Raw genomic sequence first — 16913 nt, forward strand, 5'->3', positions numbered from 1 at the left:
CTAATTATACTGTAACAAGCACCACTACTGCAGATAGTATTTAACAGTACAGCAACCAAGTGCGCTAAAAACGCTAACAAAATAGCATATGAACAATAGCGCACAGTGGGATTAGATTTATACCCTAGGATGGGACTGCCGGTACCCGCGGACAGTGAGCCACCATCTTCTCCGTCGTTGGTGTTGGTGCGGCCACCAGTCCTCCTCGTGTCCACCATGTTGCAGAGGAGGTCGCGTCAGGAGACTCCCTGCAGTGCGGTATCGGAGCAGTGGCACGGGAAGCTCCTACAGGTGCGGTGTCGGAGCAGTAGCACGGAAGCTCCTGCAGGTGCGGTGTCGGAGCAGTGGCACGGGAAGCTCCTGTAGGTGCGGTGTCGAAGCAGTGGCACGGGAAGCTCCTGCAGGTGCGGTTGTCGCAGCAGTAGCACGGGAAGCTCCTGCAGGTGCGGCGTCGGAGCAGTAGAACGAGACTCTCCCGTCAGGAAGCAGAAGCCCCCGAACAGGAAACTGCAGACGGGGCAGCAGTCGCGCCGGGAAGCGGCGCTCCCCCAAAACTTGATTCCCCGCCTACCCGTGCAGGTACGCTTGACGGGGGAAGTTCCGGAGGCCTGCTATCGAAGCTCCCTGTGCGCGCAGGGAACTCCGGTCGGAGATGCAGACGAATAGCTCAGCGCTCAGATGTTGCGGGAGAGGAGGAAGAGGAAGAGTCAGGTCTCGCACACCTGGAACAGGGGCGCCCTCCCCTCATTATAGCCGCACAATTCCCCATCTGTCCGTTAGGCCCTGTCGGGAGAATGAACCTAGATAGGGTGTTGGGCGTTGGGAGGTTGGCTGCGGCGGCTAGGGTTTTGGTTGGGCCAAGCGACAAACCAGGCCAGGCCACGGGCCACGGCCACGGCCGGCGCGTCGCGCGTGGGCGCGCGGGCGGCGTGGCTCGGCGGCGGCGGCGCGCGCATGTGCCTCCCGGTTCTCCCTCTCAACTTGTTTATGTGAGAGTCCTAAGACTCACTATTTAAGTTGATAACCTTTTTAGTGAATTTCCCATATGGTACTAATCACTTTTCTACTTAACAATAATTGTGGGCCTTTGAAGTTTATTTGATTAATTAGAATAAATAATGGGCCTGACCCAAATTAATCTAACAATCCCCACTAAACTTCAGAAGTCCACAGTTAATGTCTTCAGATTTGAGCTTGTTGATATACCAGTGTTTCGATGGAGACTGTTAAGTTGAACATCCATCTAGAAAAGGAGTTTACCACTCATTTACAATTGACCAATGGATTATGCCTTGAATTGATAGTTTTATGTAAAGTGAGGCTCACTCGATTCCTTTACTGATACTAGGCTACCTGTAGCATCCCCTCTGGTTGGAGCATATAAGTCATACTCCTGGCCTATTCATGAGTATCTAGAGATCATCCAAATCTCATAGATTGGGACTAGCATCGAACTCACATAGGTGTGTTCCTTTAAGATGCCCTGTAGGCCGACATCTTTGCTTCTCATTAAGCCACTCGGATCACATTGAGGTATTTACCAACCTGCCATACAGATAGAAAGAGAAGTGCATTACTCAAGAGATTGACCTTTATTAAAAGGGTCTCTTCTCTCAGTCTATCCATAGCTTGTTTCACCATCCTAATGCACGGGATCTCCGATCACATAGGACAGGTTGCCACCCACGATAGAACTTCATGTGGGTCTCAGTCCCATCTCACTCGATGCACTATCTATCATATTACGCGATAGTCCCTTAGTAAATTGATCTGCCAGATTTTTAGAGACTATGGACATAGTCCAATGCTGCTAATTTACTCCAGAGTTTCTCAATTTTCTGACAGATTTTAACCGCCGCTTTACATGTCTAGTGGTCTTCATGTTGTCCTTTGAACTATTTATCTTGATAATTACTGTTTGGTTATCACAGTTCATAGAAATTGCGGGCACAGGTTTTTCAACCACCGGCAAATCCATAAGGAGCTCACGGAGCCATTCAGCCTCAACAGTAGCGGTATCAAGTGCTGCAAGTTCTGCTTCCATTGTTGACCTTGTTAAGATGGTCTGCTTGCAAGACTTCCAGGAAACAGCGCCACCTCCAAGTGTGAATGTATATCCACTTGTGGCTTTTAACTCATCAGCATCAGATATCCAATTTGCATCACAATAGCCCTCGAGTACCTTCGGGTACCCCGTATAGTGAATGCCAAAGCTCGACGTTCCCTTTAGATAGCGCAATATTCTTTCAAGAGCACGCCAGTGATCATCTCCCGGATTTGAAACAAACCGGCTTAATTTGCTCACAGCAAATGAGATGTCAGGCCTCGTTGCACTAGCCAAGTACATTAGCGAGCCGATGATTTGGGAGTATCTCAACTGATCCCTCATTATTCTTCGGTTCTTTCTCAGGATCACGCTTGGATCATAGGGAGTGGACACGGGCTTGCAGTCACTATAACCAAAGCGACTCAGTACCTTTTCCACATAGTGAGTTTGTACAAGTGTTACCCCACCATTTTCTCCCCTTAGAAGTTTGATGTTTAGTATCACATCAGCCACTCCCAAATCCTTCATGTCAAAGCTCTTTGACAGAAAGTCCTTGACTTCCTCAATCACATTGAGGCTTGTCCCAAAGATTAGTATGTCATCCACATACAAGCACAGGATTACTCCTTCTCCCCCACCATAGCGGTAGTACACACATTTGTCGGCTTCATTCGCAACAAAACCAGCAGATGTCATAGTTTTATCAAACTTTTCATGCCATTGCTTAGGTGCTTGTTTTAGGCCATACAAAGACTTCAATAATTTACACACCTTTCCTTCTTGACCTTCTACTACGAAGCCATCAGGCTGATCCATGTAGATCTCCTCATCTAGCTCCCCATTTAGGAAAGCCGTCTTAACATCCATCTGATGAACGAAAAGACCATGAGACGCAGCCAGGGCAAGCAGTACTCGGATTGTGGTCAATCGGGCCACTGGTGAATAAGTATCAAAGAAGTCCTCGCCTTCTTTCTGGGTATAACCCTTAGCCACAAGCCTTGCCTTGTACTTTTCAATCGTACCATCAGGCCTAAGCTTTTTCTTGAACACCCATTTACATCCTACAGGCTTGCACCCGTAAGGACGATCAACAATCTCCCAAGTTCCATTGGTCATAATTGAATCCATCTCACTTCGCACTGCTTCCTTCCAGTAGTCAGCGTCGGGAGAGGAAAATGCCTCAGCAATGGTGCTTGGAGTGTCATCCACGAGGTATATAGTGAAATCATCACCAAAAGACTTTACAGTCCTCTGTCTCTTACTCTTTCGAGTAGCTCCACTATTATCCTCCTCTGGATTCTCAACACATGTTTGTTCAAGATGTTCTGTTGGCGCCACGGGGGAATCAACAGGTTTTTGACTAGATGTGCTAGGTTCATTTCCTCTCATAGGAAATTCATTCTCAAAGAATGTAGCATCTCTGGACTCAATCACTGCACCAACACGCATGTCAGGTACTCCAGAGCTTACAACTAGGAATCTATAGCCGACGCTGTGTAAAGCGTAACCGAGGAACACACAATCTACAGTTTTTGGTCCAAGTTTGCGCTTTTTGACGATTGGCACATTCACCTTGGCCAAACATCCCCAAGTGCGTAGGTATGAGAGAGTCAACTTTTTCTTTTCCCATTCCTCGAATGGTGTTACTTCTTTATTCTTTGTAGGAACTCTATTCAGGACATGACATGTCGTCAATATAGCCTCACCTCACCATTCGTTGGAAAGTCCCGCAGTGTCTAACATGGCGTTAACCAAATCAGTTAGAGTGCGATTCTTTCGTTCGGCAATCCCATTGGATTGGGGGAGTATGGAGGCGTCCTCTCATGAATAATTCCATGTTCCTCGCAGAATGAATCAAACTCATGTGAAAAGTATTCTCCCCCACGATCAGACCTCAACCGTTTGATTTTTCTTTCCAATTGGTTCTCTACTTCAGCTTTATAGATTTTAAAATAATGCATTGCTTCATCCTTTGTTTTTAGCAAGTACACATAGCAAAATCTAGTGCTATCATCAATAAGAGTCATGAAATATTTCTTTCCTCCTTTGGTCAATACACCATTCATCTCGCACAGATCAGAATGAATGAGATCTAGCGGTGCCAAATTTCTCGCCTCTTTCACAGCCTTGTGAGGCTTGCGAGGTTGCTTCGCTTGAACACAAGCATGGCACTTAGACCCTTTGACCAGATCGATTTTAGGGATTAATTTTAAACTAGCTAAGCGCGTCATACAATCAACATTGATGTGACAGAGTCGGGAATGCCAAACATTAGACTCATTATCATTTCTCACATGGTTCATAATTTTATCACAAGAATCCATCAAAGAGATGCAGAATAAGCCTCCGCTTTCATAGCCTTTTCCAACAAAGGTTCCATACTTGGATACAACACATTTATTGGACTCAAATACAAGTCTAAAGCCATCTCTATATAATAGAGATCCACTAACGAGATTCTTCTTGATGGAGGGGACATGCTGCATGTTCTTTAGCTGCACGATCTTTCCCGAAGTAAACTTCAGATTGATCGTACCAACACCAAGTACAGCAGCATGCGTACCGTTTCTCATCAGCAAGGAGCAACCTCTTTGTTCCTGATAAGAAGAAAACTGGTTTCATCCTGGAGTAACGAGATGGACCCAAGCTTGGGCTAGTCGAGATTCGACAGGATTCCGTCTATCTAGAAAAGATGTCTACATTGTGGCTCAACAGGCCATCCAGGTTTATTATAAGTCATACACTTGCAAAGACGCCGAGCATCTTAAGGGTTGGTCTATTGTGCACAAGGTATCACCACACAGTAAACTACCTGTCCCAAACAATGAAGATTACAACTTCAACCCAAAACACATATGATGGAGAGTTCTATCAAGAAGAGGGGCTACAAGGGAGGTTTGACATAGACTACTAACCGAAGAGATAGGAATGAAAGTAGACAATGAAAGGGATGATGACGAGGACGCTGGAGACGAGGTGCGAAATCTAAAGGACATACAAATGCTTGAGCGATTACGTTTAGGCAATGACAATGAAGACAACATTCCTCCTTCGGATAGTGTTGATGAGTTGGACAATGTTGATAGTGATGATGAGACCTATGATCCAGCTAATCTCAATCATGAAGATTATTCTAATACATGTAATACTATGTTTTGTTCATTTTTTCATATATTTCTAATACATGTATTACTATATTTTTTGTAATTATGTTTTGTTCATTTTTGCACCTATTTCTAATTATGTCTTGTTTTCTTTTTTATTGCAGGTGATTGAACAAAGATGGCGGGCGACCGTTATAGGTCCGTGAACTTGATTTACCAAAGACCACAGCGGCTACAAGAGGAGGCGGAGGGGGCGACGGAGGGATCGGATAGGAGGAGGAGGAGGAGGACCGCCAGCCACAAGAGGGGGCCATCTCCTCCCACGCCGCATGAGGAGGAGGTGGCGCCCGTGGACAAGTCGGACGAGGAGCTGGTTCGGTAGACAGACGAGGAGGAGGGGCCGCACGAGGACGACGAGTGCAATGCGGCAGGCATGGATTCCGCTTCCTCTGACTCCTCTTCGAGTGTCTACTTGCGAGGTCCCATGAGCCTCCCATAGGTTTCGCTTCCTCACCAACGTCCAGTGATTCGCCCCAAAGGGCAAAAGTAAGTAACTTTATATGTTATCACCACTACTTCATATGATATGATGAAAAAAACTAATAATTTTTCTTAATCACTGTGCAGGAACTGAGGTGGTTGTGTCAGGTGGTAGCGCATGGCTAGTCAACGGCATCCTGGGTTGTCTGTGCAAGCAACACTTCCCTGGCGTTGTCACGTACACATCGAAGATGGAGCCGGCCTACTTTTCTTGAAATAATGAATGGATACATCGCTTTTGTATACAGACTTATTACAGATGCGAGGAGGGATTTGAGGTCAGAGCGGAGCAGCTGACTACCAAAGCCTGTAAAAAACTCGTCACCAACATGCATCACGAGGCACGCATCTAAGCCATCGTAACCTACTATGGGTCGAAACTTGAAGAGAGGAAACCCAAGAAAGACGTAAGAGAGATGCAGCTGACCCGGGAGCAGTACCTTGAGGTAAATGAAGAACATCAATATTGATTTGTTTTGAGATTAAGTTGGTTTAATTTAATCTTCTTATATGTCCAATACTTGATGACGTGTAGATAATTCCCTAGTGGTGCCAAGCGTATCCTGAGTGCTGGGCGATGATGGTGGAGAGGTGGTTCACGGAGGAGTACCTCAAGATGCATAGGGATGCCCGGGACCGTCGTTTGTAGATGCAAGGTCCAGCACACCATCAAGGCAGCCACAGCCTCGCCGGATACAAACAAGCATGGGTACGTGAATTCATTTATCTATTGTGACACTCAGTTCTGCTTGATTTGTAATCATTGTGCTGTTTTTCTCGTAGTCAGCGTCACATAGTGGCCAGGCTTGCTCGGACTTTCAGGCATGGTGTATGGCTACAAAGGCAAGACGACGTCCGACGTCTCCTTCAACCTAGAGGACCCCGAGGCGAGGTCGCTCCGTGGGCCAGACCATGATCCGAGCACCCAGGACTTCGATGGAGAGACCGTCATGAGGGCGGGGCAAGGCAAGAAGCATGAGCGGTTCTGGCTTGGCGATGGCATCATCGACACGGCCTCTACTCTCTCTCTCTCCTAGATCCGAGCACGGAGCACGAGCGAGAGCCCGGCCATTCGCACACGCCGACCGCTACACAGCACCAGGTCGACACACTCGAGGTTATTCCTGTTTTACTCATTACATTGATCTTTACACACCTTAATTAGCTTGCATTACTGAAAACTAAAGTAAAATATTGCAGGCCCCGCTGGAACAGAAATGAGACACGTCAGGAGCTGGAGGCCGGGCACCAGAGGATGGCGGCCCAAATGGAGGTCGAGCGGGCTAAGCGGGAGGCCGAGCTGGCGCGAGCGGCAGGTCCGGGCGCAGAGGCTGACGGACATTACGGAGTTTCTACAAGGACTTAGGCAACGTGTGGGCTTCTCTCTGCCACCTGGACAGTTGGTTCCACCTCCGCCTCCGCGTCCTGCAGCTCCAGCTACTCCTGTGAGTATGAAAGTTTTTTTTACTTTCGCTTGTGCTTTGCTTGTATGGCCTCTACCTTCCTAGATTAGCTATCCAAATAATCTTGTCTCACATGCAATCTTTTCTCCTTTGTGCAGTCCTCATCTGACGGTGGTTCGAATAATCCACCTCATGCACCTCTGAATGATAAAGTTGGGCTCGCAGTGGCCGAGATGAGTGCATGTTGTATTTTTTTTTATTTGTTGTTCATTTGGTGATGGACTTGTGATATACTTGTGATGCACTTGTGGACTTTGATGGACTTGTGGATTTATTTAGATGGACTTGAGCACTTATTATTATATATGTGATATATATTGTGATGGATGTGATATGTGCGGATGAATGTGTGGATGGATGAGATATATATGTGATGGATGAGATATATATGTGATATATGTTTGTATGAATTTATTTATCATGATGGAATGTAAAAAAAATAAAAATTGCCGTTTTGAGTCACTTTGCCGAGTGTTTGCACTCGGCAAAGGACCCCGTTGTCGAGTGCCATGGTCACAGCACTCAGCAAAGTAGGAAAATGGACGCTCGGAAAACCATTTTTCCAGATTTGTCGAGTGTCATGACCATGGCACTCTGTCGAGTGCTGGCCAGAGGGCAGTCGACAAAGAATTTTTTAAAAAAAAATCAAACTTTGCCGTAGTGCCGACCAGAGGGCACTCGGCAAAGATTTTTTTTTAAAAAAAATCAAACTTTGCCGAGCGCCGGCAAGGGGGCACTCGATAAAGAATTTTTAGAAAAAAAAACATCTTTACCGAGAGCCGGATAGAGGGCACTCAGCAAAGAATTTTTTTAAAAAAAAATAAAAAAAATCTTTGCCGAGTGCCTCTAGGGTTGGCACTCGGCAAAGCGACCGTCAACGGGGCCGGCGCCGTGACGGTCGCTTTTCTTTGCCGAGTGCCCCAGGAGCTCTCGGTAAAGCCTTTGCCGAGTGCCCGATAAAGATACTCGGCAAAGAGAGCTTTGCCAATCAATTTTTTTTTTCGTGTGTTCTTTGCCAAGTGCCGCACTCGACAAAGGCTTTGTCAAATGCAATTTGACCTTTACCGAGTGACTCGGGCACTCGACAAAGAACCTGAATCCAGCGGTGGCTGGAGGAAGCCCGAATTCAGCATGGCCGACGTCCTGCAGGAGTCGGTGGACATGGCCAACGTGACGGGCGTCCGGCGAGGAGTCGAGGTGATCTGGGACCCCCTGCGACTTCTCGGTCCTGCGATGCGCGGCCGTCCTCGGGGACAGCAAGCGCCTCAAGCAGATCCTGGACAACCTGCTCGGCAACGCGCTCAAGTTCACCGACGATGGCCACGTCCTCCTCCGGGGCTGGGCGACCCGGCCGATCGCCGGAAGCGGCGCAGCGCTCCGTCAAGGTTTGCGCACCCAAGGCGCAGCGGCGGCGGCGGTTCATTGGCACGCTTGTTCAGAGGAAGGGAGGATCCTGATGGCCAGGATCATGTGCAGAATGACCCCAATCTGTGGTTGAGTTTTACTTTGAAGTGGTTGATACCGGCATTGGGATCCCCAAGGAGAAGAGGCTGTCTGTGTTTGAGAACTATGTTCAGGTGAACAATGGCCAAGGCGGCACAGGTTTGGGGCTCGGAATCGTGCAGTCCTTTGTAAGTTACTACTCAAATCAAATATATATAAACAAAGCCTGTTCATTTTCTTTGTAAATAAATTTTTGGTCTTGGCTGATTTATTATGTTGGTCTTCATGATCACAGGTACGCTGATGGGAGGAGAGATTAGCATCAAGGACAAAGAGCCCGGGGAAAGAGGGACATGCTTCGCGTTTAACGTGCTGCTGAAGATGAGCGAGGTGCAAGTGCAACAGCCTCAAGACATAGAAGGAGGACCGGCAGTTCCATCAGCAGGCACACTGAACGGCTCCAATTTCAGAGCCTCAGCGTTTCAAGAAGCCAGCAGCTTCAAGGGCGTGCACTGCGTTCTCTACGTTCATGGGTCTGAAACCAGGAGGATCCTGCAGACATGGATGGAGAGCATCGGGGTCAAGGTCTGGCTGGTCCGGCAAGCCGAGTTCATCGGTTCCACCTTGGAGAAGGTGCAGAGCAATAGCATGGCCACCGCTGCCGCTGACTGCGGCGGAGCTGACCGGTGCTTCAGCTCCAAGGAAATGGTGAACCAGTTTAGGAACAGCACTGGTCCCAGGAGAGCCAGCCTTGGGGGGACTCCTGGTATCCTTGTTGTCATCGACGTGTCCGGTGGTGGATTGGAGGAAATTTGCCAGGAGATGGCCAAACTTGCCAGGATCAAGCATGAGGCCCCATGCAAAGTTGTTCTGCTGGAGGATATCAAGACCCCTTCCAGTGATCTGAGGAGGCTCAAGGAGCAGGGCTGCGATCTCGTCCTGCGAAAACCGGTGCATGGGTCTCGCCTGTTCACTCTCCTTATGACTCTGAGAGACCTCCAGGTTTCAGATGCACAAGCAGAGTCTTCTCAAGTTGGTCCTGAGATTGCTAGGAACAACAGCCAGCAGCAAGGTTTGCCAGATGTTGTTATTCCTTGTGTGCAGGAAGCTGCTGCATCAACTGAAGCTTCATGCTTGGTTCAGGAACAGAAGCCTGAAGATGATAAGCCTCTTGCCGGGATGCAGATCTTGCTAGCTGAAGACACTGTAGTGCTGCAAACAATCCAAAGGAAAATCCTGAACCGGCTTGGAGCAACTGTCACAGTAGCTGAAGATGGAGCCGTGGCTGTGAACTCGCTCAAAGAAGCTCTTGAGCAAGCCAATGGGTCACAATAGGAAATAGTGCCCTTGCCCAACCATGTCATCTTCATGAATTGCCAGGTTTGTTCAACCAAAACTTGTTAACTCTGCATGTGCACACACAAAGCTCCATCTATTGATTGCCTGACATTGCTAATATTTCTTCTTTGATTTTAGATGCCCAATATGGATGGCTATGAAGCCACGAAACTCATCCGCGAGGAAGAACGACGCTATGGAATTCACACTCCGATCATCGCATTGACCGCGGCTGACACGGAGGAGGATCTGGAGAAGGCCATCGATGCCGGGATGGATCTGCACCTGACAAAGCCAATATTATGGCAAAAGATAGTGGAAGCTGTTCGCAGTGTTTGCAAACGTGAGAATTGACAGAATGCATTTCTGCATCGGGTGAAGAATGCAAGAAATCAGAGGTTTCGTCGACTAGGATGGCGATGATCACAGCTCACAGCATCCATCTGGTCATTGCGCGCAGTTGTAGTGTCTTAGTACCCTAGGCCTAGGGTGTTAGAATCTACGTGAGTACCTTTTGTGTAACCCGTAGATCCATAGTTAGGCTCCTCGACCGGTGAGGAGCTTCACCGCAGCGGCAGCGTGGACGCCGATGCCGCCGTGGATGCATCCTCGCGGACGCCAGTGCTCGGCGTGGTGGTGAAGAGGAGAGGTGGCGATACAGTGGGGCTGCAGAGGTGCCGGTGTAGACCTGCAGGGGCGACGGCGGTGGTTGGGGCACATCCCGTCGCTGGCAGCAGCTCTTTAGATCGGTATTAGGGTTTCTGTGTAGGTGGGTGTGGCGGCTCCGGTCAACCTCGTAGTCCGAGCCCTCACCCCCACCTTCCTTTTATGTGTGCTGTGCGACAGGGGCCCTCCAACCGAATTAGGGTTGGGCTCCCCCGATCAGGGAGCAGAGATAGGGCCCAATAGGCCGTTGGGCCTATCGGTGGAGATCAACTAACATTCTCCCCCTTGATCTTATTCCATCTTTCACTTTCATATCATTTGCTTTTTGTTCATTCCATTACAGATTAGCTCATAGAGCATGTCTCATCGTCACGGTCCATTGCCGATAGACTTAACAGCTACAACTCACTACTCTGTTCTGAAATAGATACTTATCTTTGGGCCTTATTTTATCCAGGAATATTTTAGGCTTTCCCTTAAACCCAAGCTAGCTACATGTTCTCTGAACACCATGTCCTCTGAACATGTTGGGTGGTAAGCCTTTTGTAAGCGGATCCGCGAGCATCCTTTCTGTTCTCATATGCTCAAGACTTATGACTTGATCCCGGACTTATCTTTCACAACATAATACTCTATGTCAATGTGTTTGGCAGCACCACTTGACTTATGTTGTGAGCATACTGTACTGCCAGATTATAATCGCAGTATTACTTTAAGTGGCCCATAGATGTCGTCAACCACCTTCAAACCGGGTATGAACTTCGTTAGTTAGTTCACCTGCCCGTTGCCTCATAACATGCTACAAACCGTTATACATTGTGGACGATATAGTGACAATTTGCTTTGAGCTTTTCCATGAAATAGCTCCCCTTTACGAGATGATAGAAAATCCACATCTGGATATGCATTCACTCTCGTATAATCAGAATCTGAATATCCCACTATGTGGAGTGAATCAGATCTTCTATATGTCATCATGAGGCCTTTCGTTCCTTGCAAATAACGCAAGACTTTCTTTATCAATTTCAATGTTCTATTCCAGAGTTCCTCTGGAATCTGCCAAGTAAAACCCGTTAACAAATGTCAAGTCAGGGCGTGTTCATACTTGAGCATGTTGCAAGCTTCCAACAGCTGAAGCATATAGAACCACTTTCACTTTATCGATTGAGCTCATATTAGTTCCTGGGGCATTTAAAATCCCCATGTCTATCGCCCTTGACTATAGGAGCAGGTGAGGGACTACATTTGTGCATACTGAATTTCTTTAAGATCTTTTCCATGTATGCCTTTTGTGACAGTCCTTATACCCTTTTTCTTCTATCTTGGTGAATCTCGATCCCTAGAAGAAACGAAGCTTTACCAAGATCTTTCATATCAAATTTCTTTATCTCCAGTAGTAGACTGACATCACTACTAGCAAATAAGATATCATCTACATACAGGACAAGGAAGATAAACTTCCCATTCTTAAACTTTGTATTGACACAATTGTCCTCTACATTCTCTTCAAACCCAAAATGCCTTATTGTCTGATCAAACTTCAAGTATCACCGTCTTGAAGCTTGCTTTAATCTATAAATGGATTTCTTTAGGCGGCATCACATTCGTTCTTTTCTTTCCATGACAAAACCTTTCGGTTGTGCCATATAAACATTTTTCTCTAAGTCGCTGTTGAGAAATGCCGTCTTTACATCCATATGATGTAATTCTTAATCGTAATGTGCCACTAATGTCATTATGATTCTGAAGGAAACTTTACATGAGACTGGATAAAAGGTCTCATTGTAATCAATCTCTTCTCTTTGCATAAAGCCTTTTGCCACAAGTCACACTTTATATGTCTCTATATTCCCTTGAGAGTCATGTTTAGTCTTGTAGACCCATTTATAGCCTACTGTTTTGACTCCTTTAGGAATTATTTCCAAGTCCCAAACTTTATTGGCATTCAATGATTTCATTTCATCTTCCATGGCCTCAAGCCACTTTGATGACTGATCACTACTCATGGCTTCTTCAAACGAGGCTTTGATAATCCTCTATTTGAAATTCTTTAGTGTTGTACTAACTCTTTGAGACCTTCTAGGGGCCTCCACATTTGGCACATCTTCTGTTTGAGGCTGTTGTTGCTCCCCCTCATATGTGGCAATTGGTTCTATTGGATCCTGAAGAACAGGTTCCTCATTTTCATTTATTATTGCCACAGGTGGAATAACAACAGGTGTTGGCACCATAGTATCTTGCACTGTCGATGCAGCTACAGCAGGTAGTGAGAAAATTGGCTCATAAATCATTGAAGTGGGCGCTTACACCTGCTTCACTTCAAGGTCAATTTCTCAAGCAACCATGCTCCCCCTCATCAATTCGTCCTCTAGGAAGACAGCGTGTCTCGTTTCCATAAACTTTGTATGTCTCTCTGGATAGTAGAAACGAAAACCTTTTGACTTTTTTGTGTAGCCAATAAAATGGTAACTTACTGTTTTGGGATATAACTTCCTAATGTTTGGGTTAAATACTTTAGCCTCAGCAGGGCTCCCCACACACACGCAAGTGGTTAAGTGAGGATACTCTTGCTGTCCACAACTCATACGGTGTTTTGAGCACCGACTTTCTTGATACTCTATTGAGAATATGAATGGAGGTTTTATCGCCTCCATCCCACAGGCTCAACTGTAAGGTGGAGTAACTTATCATACTGCCCATCATATCCATCAGGGTACGATTGATTCTTTCAGCTACTCTATTTTGCTGAGGTTCGCCCAGTGTAGAATACTGGACTACTATGCCATTCTTTTAGGGTATGCCGACCGTAGTACTCCCCACGGTCAGACCAGACTGTCTTTATCTTTAAATTGCATTGGATTCCAACTTTTGCCTATTTATCCAATGCTTCTATTCTTTCATTGATTAGATAAATTTAACCATAATGGGAGTAATCATTTGTGAATGGATCATAACCATCCACACTCTTTACAGGAAACTGACCACAGATGTCTGTGTGAATAATCTGTAGAATTTCTGCGCTTCGTTTGTCATCTTTCTTACTTTTCTTTATATACTTTCCTTTTATGCATTCTCTGCATTGTTCTAAGTCTGCATTGTTCTAAGTCTGAGAGCTCTAATGGAGGAAGAATATCATTCTTAACTTTTCTTTCTATTCTCCCCCTCGAAATATGGCCTGAACGATAGTGCCATAATTTCGACAACGCATCGTGAGCTCTCTTATGCCACTATTTTCAGAGTAACACTCTGTCACCAGCTGCTTTATCAGCTGAGTAGCATGTCTTTGAAGTGTCAGTGAACTGACTCTTTATTCTATCGAGGTACTCGGTGACCGTGTCACACTTTGGGATTGAGCCCACAATTGCAGGTTCAATCATATTCTTTATCACAGCCAAAACATTTCTTGTTGGCAGTGACCCACTTCCTATGCACAACAGTCATAGGACTATCTTTTGGGATTTAAAATCTCTTTCTTTAGTTGCCCAAGTGGCTTCATTCTCTTTTGTCTCCCTCACCGGTGCCACAAACTTAGTGGAACACGGTGAGGTGACTACCCAGTCCACCTTAGACAAGATGAAAACCAGGTTAAAACTTTTGTTAACATAAAAATAACACCATTTGCATGCCTTGATTCCAATGTTGGTCAAAATCAAAACATATAACTATTTTTATACACTAATTCTATATCACCATTGGACAGAAATAGAATTAATGCATAAGTCTTTAACTTTTACAACTGTTCTTACACATTAATTCTACATCACCGTTGGGCAGAAGTAAAATTAATGCATAAATCATTAAAATTAACATATGTTCTTATACACTAATTCTACATCACCGTTGGGCAGAAGTAGAATCAATGCATAAATCATTAACATTATGATATTGTTATTATCAACGTTGGTCAGAAAATAACAACATCATAATCATATCAAATCTCTTTTTCTCTCCAATTAAATACCACATTGGTTCAAAATAACTAGAGAATCAACGTTTTCTTTAGCAGCGGAAAAATCTCTTTTTCTCCAATTAAATACCACATTGGTTCAAAATAACTGGAGTATAAACAACTTTTCTTTGACCGTGGAAAAACTCTCTTTTTCTTGAATTTTACTCACAGGCAAAATTGTAATTTTCTATTTCCTTTAATCCATTAATCAATTTCCAGGAAATAAAGATTTACTGGAAAAACTTTTCTTTTCTCCAGTTAAATACCACATTGGTACAAATAAACGGGAGAATATACTTTTTCTTTAGCAGCGGAAAAATCTCTTTTTCTCCAATTAAATACCATATTGGTTCAAAATAACTGGAGTGTAAACAACTTTTCTTTGACTGTGGAAAAACTCTCTTTTTCTTGAATTTTACTCAAAGGTAAAAAATACTTTTTCTATTTTTCTTTTGAGCCAATTTGCATTTTTCAATTTTCTAGGAAAAAGAAAAAAAACGAAACTGGGCTCATGGTTTACTGTTTCGGCCCATAGCATCAGAAACGGCACACGGCCCACAGCCGTTTGCGCCCTTTCCCGCGCGCTCCCCCGCGCCCAGGCCGCAACCTGGGCCTGGGCCGGGAATTCGGCCTGGCGCGCGCACCCGCCTGGGCTGAAAGCCGGCCCGGTGAATCTGCGCCGTCTGTCTGATCGGACGGTCGCGCGCGCGGATAGGGCGAACAAAACCCCCCGCGGCTGCGCCCTCCAAAACCCTAACTTATTCTTTCTTCGCCGCTCTCTCTCTCTCTCTCTCTCTCTCTCTCTCTCTCTCTCTCTCTCTCTTCTTTCTCTCTTCGCCGCTCTCCACTCCTCTCTCAGCCGCAGCGATGACAACCGAGCGAGTGACCGAGGTGGAGCAGCGAGCCACGGCGCCGTCGCCGGCCCCCTCGCCGGCGCGCGTGCTCCCCGACTGGTGAGCACGCCGCCGTCGAGCGGCCTGGCCGCGGCGCCCCCTTGACCGAGCCGGCGAGCAACTGCCCCCGCTCGGCACTTCTCCCGCGTCGGTGAAAGGACGGTTCCGTCCCCTTCCCTTTCTCCTTTCCCATCCCCTTCTTTTCGATTTGGATCTCGTTTTCCTTCTATCCGAACCGGTAATGGGGTATTAGGGTTTGGATCTGGGGTTTCTTTTCTTCTTCCTTCCCCTTCGGATTTGAGTTGTTCTTCCTTTTCTTTTCTTTGACATCCAAATGGATCTAGGGTTAGGTTCTCCTTTCTTTTCTTTGACATCCGAATGGATATAGGGTTCGGTTCTGTTTTCTTTTCTTTCTTTTCTCTTTTGGATTTAGGGTTCGGCTTTGTTCATCTTAAGGCCGAAACATTTTCTTTCTTTTCATCCATTCTTTAACCCAGTTAGGGTTTCAAGTGCCGAGGGCCCTTCCTTTTCTACGATCCGAATGGATCTTGTTTACTTTTCTTATTCTTCTCTGATCCGAACACGGATCTGGTCTTTCCCCCCTTGCGCGGTGGCAGTGGTGACCGGGTTCCAATGAAATCCGCCACCCCCGGTCCCTTTTCTTTGCTTTTACCCGGTTAGGGTTAGGGTTACATACTTGTAACCTGGCTCTGGTACCATTGTTAGAATCTACGTGAGTACCTTTTGTGTAACCCGTAGATCCGTAGTTAGGCTCCTCGACCGGTGAGGAGCTTCACCGCAGCGGCAGCGTGGACGCCGATGCCGCCGTGGATGCATCCTCGCGGACGCCAGTGCTCGGCGTGGTGGTGAAGAGGAGAGGTGGCGATACAGTGGGGCTGCAGAGGTGCCGGTGTAGACCTGCAGGGGCGACGGCGGTGGTTGGGGCACATCCCGTCGCTGGCAGCAGCTCTTTAGATCGGTATTAGGGTTTCTGTGTAGGTGGGTGTGGCGGCTCCGGTCAACCTCGTAGTCCGAGCCCTCACCCCCACCTTCCTTTTATGTGTGCTGTGCGACAGGGGCCCTCCAACCGAATTAGGGTTGGGCTCCCCCGATCAGGGAGCAGAGATAGGGCCCAATAGGCCGTTGGGCCTATCGGTGGAGATCAACTAACATAGGGTTCATCAGCAACTTGTATCTTTTAGCAGTTTTTTAGCAGTTAAACAATGGTGTCTCAGGTGCATCTGGATTTTACTTCTCATCTGTATTTGCTTCATTTTAGTTCCTGTCGTAACCAGATCAAGAGCATCTGGATTTTACTTCTCATCTACAAAGTTTTTTTTTCCATTCTTCTGGAAAGTCAATGAAATCAAATCAGGTTATAATGTCATCTGCACGATGGTGCTGTCTTTTTTTTTTGCGAACACAATGGTGCTGTCTTAGGGCTCCAACTTTTGCACAAATGTCGGCATG

At 46.4% G+C, this 16913-nt stretch overlaps 1 pseudogene; it reads left to right on the plus strand.

Moving 5' to 3' along the window:
- Window positions 1-8201: 8201 nt before the first annotated feature.
- Window positions 8202-9932, plus strand: LOC136521336 (probable histidine kinase 2; annotated as a pseudogene).
- Window positions 9933-16913: the final 6981 nt, after the last annotated feature.

The sequence above is a fragment of the Miscanthus floridulus genome, chromosome 18 (assembly GCF_019320115.1).
Source record: "Miscanthus floridulus cultivar M001 chromosome 18, ASM1932011v1, whole genome shotgun sequence".
NCBI lineage: Eukaryota > Viridiplantae > Streptophyta > Magnoliopsida > Poales > Poaceae > Miscanthus > Miscanthus floridulus.